The sequence below is a fragment of the Cynoglossus semilaevis genome, chromosome 5, assembly GCF_000523025.1.
Source record: "Cynoglossus semilaevis isolate Cse_v1.0 chromosome 5, Cse_v1.0, whole genome shotgun sequence".
Lineage (NCBI taxonomy): Eukaryota > Metazoa > Chordata > Actinopteri > Pleuronectiformes > Cynoglossidae > Cynoglossus > Cynoglossus semilaevis.
This window is the reverse complement of record NC_024311.1, coordinates 18,471,720-18,475,028: the sequence shown is the minus strand read 5'-3', so window position 1 is coordinate 18,475,028 and position 3,309 is coordinate 18,471,720. Positions and strand designations below refer to the sequence as shown.

General features: G+C 41.3%; 1 protein-coding gene across 1 annotated transcript in view; it reads left to right on the top strand.

Annotated features, from left to right (window-relative positions):
* The window catches only part of cd276 (CD276 molecule), a 55,786-nt gene extending 54,564 nt beyond the window's left edge, over positions 1 to 1,222 (top strand). Inside the window, exon 8 of the mRNA XM_008310934.3 lies at positions 404 to 1,222. The gene's annotated coding sequence lies outside the window, so the exon portion shown is untranslated. The remainder of the gene's footprint in view (positions 1 to 403) is intronic.
* Positions 1,223 to 3,309: the final 2,087 nt, after the last annotated feature.

Here is a 3,309-nt window from a genome sequence, read left to right as displayed (position 1 = left end):
ATCAGATAGGTTACATGTGAGCAGGATGACTCAGAGGAGAGGAGCTTGAAGGTTATTACATCCTTGAAAACACAGCCTCCCTTTAATGGAATTGTTTTTCTAATTATGCTTCATTTGATCATTTTTATTTGCTTTTTGCCTCTTCTTTTTTTTTATTATTGCGGCTGGTTTTTTTCTCTGACCGTTAAAGTAATGATGAGTGAATGTTATCAGCAGCACACACATCACTGCTTCTTTTTTTTCTGGGGGATTATTTTTGTTTGCTTTAGTTATTGGATTTGCTTTCTGTGTTTCAGTGTTTGGTGGATTTTTTTTTTTTTTTTTCTTCCTAAAGTCTAATACCTTCTCGCTCACAGCCAACATGCTGACACGGTATGAATTGTGTTTTTGTGTCTATTTCCAGGAGTCGGGGGCCAGACGATGAGTCGGAGATGAGCCTGGCGGGTAATCCCAGTCCACCTATCCATCAACCTGGAGACTATTTCCAGCGTCCCCTACAGAATGTCAAAGCTCGGCTGAGCAGAAGACGAGTCCATCATCGTCTTTCTAAGACTTTCCCTCGAGTTTCCATCAAAACACATAAACGCATCGTGTGCCATTATTTCTTATTGCCTTCTCTTTCTGTCAGCGCTGAGTGAATGGGTGCAGCTGTGTGGACTGAGCTCTGCTGATCAATTCAAAAAAAAAAAGCTCAGTCTGGAAAACCACCTCAGGATCGTCTCCTCGTCGTCGACATCAGTCCACAAGGCTGCGATGTGACACAGATCTCCTGTCTGAGAGCAAGTGAGACACTTAAAGAAATGGCCCAGACTCAGCTGCCATCACTGAGAGAGAGAGAGAGCGAGAGAGAGAGAGAGAGAGGGTGGCTCTTCCATTCACTCCTGTTCTTGTTAATTAGAGTCTGTGGTCGCAGTAACTTGTACCCGTCAGCGTGTACTGCTACTCCATATTCACTAACTTGAGGGAATTGAAATTGAACGCCAGCTCAGCTCCACCAAAAAACACCAACGATGCATGGGACGCATGGTGATTTTATCAACGACCTTTGACCTCGTACGTCAAAAAGATTTAGGAACTTTTTTCACTGAAATTTGAAACCTTTGTTCTTCTCCAGGCCTTGAAATTGTTCTCAGTGTTTTCTTTTGGTACACCGTTACATTATCACAGCCACAGCTGTGTGTGTCCGATGTCTGTTTACATTAAAGGGACATGTTTGTCTGAACTCTGGTTTTCTCTGATCACTGCTGATGAACTGTTGAATTTATTACAGGACGAGTGGCGCAGGGCCGACTCCTCCGTGCCTCAGATCCGCTCTGTTCAACAGTCGACTCCACATAATGACTTGAACATGAATTATGGGCAGAGTGATACAAATATTTCATTTACATGCAGCTTAGCAGCGACGTGTTGAATTGTTTCCAGGACTAATTCCTCTCTGTTTGCAGATGTTCGCTCATCCAAACATTTGACTCATTTGGAATAATAGATATTCTGTCAGACGTGGAACGGAAGGGAAAAGAAAACCTGCCTTGTAGTACTGTAGTACTGTAGTACTGTAGTACTGTAGTACTGTAGTACCTGATCTGTGTGAGACTGTTGTCCAACACTGACCTGTCTGTGTCCCAGACACCAGTCTAAAATGACTCATCAGATCAGTGGCCTTCAGACCAGGACTTTATTCAGTTCTCTCTCTGAGGAGCGTTCACTCACTGCTTCAGAATCAGAAACAAATTCTGTTGGATTTAAAAAATAAAATTGGGAACTTTAGGACATTCTCATCTTTCCAGGGTTTAAACTCTCCAACTTCAAGTGAAACAACTTTTCTGTCCAACCCTAAGAACGCAGGGCAGGGTACGAACGAGGTCGAAAAACTTTTTGGTCAATGTTAAAATGAAAGGGTTGAAGGGTAAAAAAAAAAAAAAGAGAAAGTTCAATTAAAGAAAAGAAATAAGCAGAAAATGAATCAACTCCTCGTAGCAGAACATACACATTAAATATAAAAATATAAATTAAAATATTCCAATGGGACTGAAGGACCAAACAGCTTCTCCTCATTAATTTAAAAGTCTCTCAAGCCTTTCTTATTCTCTAAATCCAAATTGAAGTTACCTCGGACAAAACCCAGAATACAAGGCCCCGTCAACTGGTAATCACAAAGAGGAAATTAAAAAAAGAAAAACAGGAATCGTGCTCCGTAAATAGAGGGCAGGTTTATTTTGCCGAGTCAAATGTTTCGGAGGAGAATTAACAAACACAATTTGTCACTTTAATAAACGGCTCTGGGTTGTTTTTTTTTTTCCGTTTGTTTGTTTCACAAACTACTGTCTCACTGAAGGGAAGGAGCGAGAAACACAGCGTGACTTTGATCTCAGATGACGACAGCTGTCGGTCAAAGCAGTTTTAACTTTTCATCAACATTATGATTAATTCACCATCACAGTGAACGGCAGTTTCATAGGATCAGGAGTTGTTTTTTTATACACACACACACGTAAACAAAAACAACTTCAGTAGAAGATAAGTCAGAGATGATGCATTAGCTGAAACCTTCTTCTTGATTCCCGCGGCTGCGGTTGTTAATCACTGCATTGTTCTATTAAAACAAACCCACCGGAGTCTAATCATATCCAGACACCTGCTCTGATTAAAACACATTGTTAATAAACAGGCAAAATGATTAAGATTAAAACACATTGTTAATAAACAGGCGAAAAAAAAAAAAAAAAAAAAAAAAACCCAAACCAGCAGCAGTTATATGAACGGGTCGTTAGTAAAACTCCAGCTCCTGAGAAAACTTTATACATTTAAACTTTCTCATTTCTAAACCCACCCTCAGGACGGCAGCGCTCAGTTGTTTATTATGGTATGTTCAGATCGTGTAGTTCCCACCACTCCCCTGCAGATGGTGCTGCTAATGCAGTTGTAGAGCTGTGGTACAAGTCGCTGTTCTTTAGAGAAATAATCTTTCAACTCCTTTTTCAGGTCGTATTGGTCGTATCAGGTCGTATTAGGTCGTATCAGGTTGTATTGGTCGTGAATGGTCCTTTGCCTTCCAGTCCTCCAGTGATGGACTGGAGTCCAGACTGAACCTTGACCGACGTCCGCTGCGTCACATGACCCTTTAAAAACCACAGGAGTGGAAGATGAATGAAATGTTTACATCTAAAAAAAACACTAGTGACTAACCAGCGAGTGCTGCTCCCACTCCACTCCACTGAGGTTCAAACAGCACATTAGACTCAGATCAGCACTTTGGACCTGGGTTGAACATGAGGTCACTCGTTCAACTGTGATCACACAGCAAACGAC